This window comes from Elephantulus edwardii, unplaced genomic scaffold, assembly GCF_000299155.1.
Source record: "Elephantulus edwardii isolate Elephantulus edwardi_28Jun2011 unplaced genomic scaffold, EleEdw1.0 scaffold00068, whole genome shotgun sequence".
Lineage (NCBI taxonomy): Eukaryota > Metazoa > Chordata > Mammalia > Macroscelidea > Macroscelididae > Elephantulus > Elephantulus edwardii.
In genome coordinates, this window is record NW_006399818.1 from 3,607,287 (window position 1) to 3,609,115 (window position 1,829).

Here is a 1,829-nt window from a genome sequence, read left to right on the forward strand (position 1 = left end):
GGCTGTTCCTTGGAGGCAGGGATTCTGAGGCTTCATCTGACATACTCTGGACATGTTGTAAGGTGACCCGGTCCTTGAAGAGGGTCATCATGCTTGGGAGAGTGTAGGGACGATGCAGGAGCGGAAGACCCTCTATGCGGTGGATTGGGTAATCAGGTGACTTGGGCAATCAGGATGGTTGTGTCACAGACAGTGCGATTAGCACAGAATAGAGCAGAGTTTAGGGCTGTTGTATATAAGGTCGCTATGAGTCGCAAGCAACTTGACGGCACATAACAACAACCACCACCATATCATCAAAAGCCAATGATAATGAAGGAAGAAGTTCAAACTCCAGTTAAAACATTGGCAAAAAAGAAAGTCCAAGCAATCAATTAGCAACCAATTGACATATTTCAACTAAAAAGATGCAGCCCTGGAGGTACTCATCATTCTGTGACAGAGAATTTGGAAGACAGTTGCATGGAAGACTGACTGGAAGAGATATATATTTGCTACATTCCCCCCCAAAAGATAATCCAACATCTTTTATCAAACAGTATTATTAATATCTCATACAAGTAAAATACAGATGAAGGTAATTTAAAAAATGGATAGAACAATCAGGGAACTTCCTGACATTCAAGCTGGATTTAGAAGAGGCCATGGCACCAAGGATATCATGTTGATGTCAAATTCTGGCTGAAATTTAAGAGTACTTGAAAAATATCAATTTATGCCTTATTGACTGTGCAAAGGCATTTGACTGTGGATTATAACAAATATTGGCTAACGTTGAGAAGAGTGAAAATCCCACAACAGTTAATTATGCTTGTGCAAAACCTATACCTTGACCAAGAGGCTATTGTGTGAACACAGCAAGGAAAAAGTATCTGTCAGAGTTGTACCCTTTCTCCATAACTATTGAATCTGTATGCTGAGCAAATTATGCAAGAAACTGGACTCTATAAAGAAGAATGTAGCATTAAGATTAGAGGAAGAATCATCAATAACCTTTGTTATTCAGATGATACAACCTTGCTTGCTGAAGATGAAGAAGAATTGAAGCACTTGTTGCTGAAAACGAAACACTGCAACCTTGAATATGAACTGCCTTTCAACATCAAGAAAACAAACTCTTACCACTAGATCAATAGACAACATCATGATAGATGGAGAAAAGATTGAAATTATCAACAACTTCATCTTACTTGGACCCACAATCAGTATACCTGGTACCAGCAGTCTGGAGACCAGGAGATAAATTGCACTGGGAGAGTCTGCAGTCAGGAACCTCTCCAAATTATTGAGGGACAGTGGTATTAGTTTGAGGCCTAAGGTGTGCCTGAATCGAGCCCTGATCTTTCCAGTCACTTGCTGTGAATGAATGTGAGAATTGAACAGTGCATAAGGATGACAGAAGAATTGATGCCCTTTAACTGTGGTGTTGGAGAACAGTGCTGAATGTCCCGAGGACTACCAAAAGAACTAAGGCATTGATTCTTCATTTTTTAAAACTGAAATTTTAATGAAAGATAATAGAGAACTTGGATTTCCATTCATTAATTGTTGCACATTTTCCTCTCTGCCCACTCATTTCATTTTTCTCTTTGAGAAGAAAAAAAAAATTCTTTAATTGTTATACAATACGCCCCCCCCCTTTTTCCTCTACTTTCCTATGCAGCTCTTATCCTGGACTCTTGTCATACAAATAATAATTATATATATCCCTTTTAATCAGTTCTCTCCCTCATCTGTTTCAATGCAGTGTACATTATTTATCCCCTCTTTTATTAGTTTTCCCCCAAACCTGATGGCAGTCCCATTTTACAAAGGTGGCATTAGCAGTA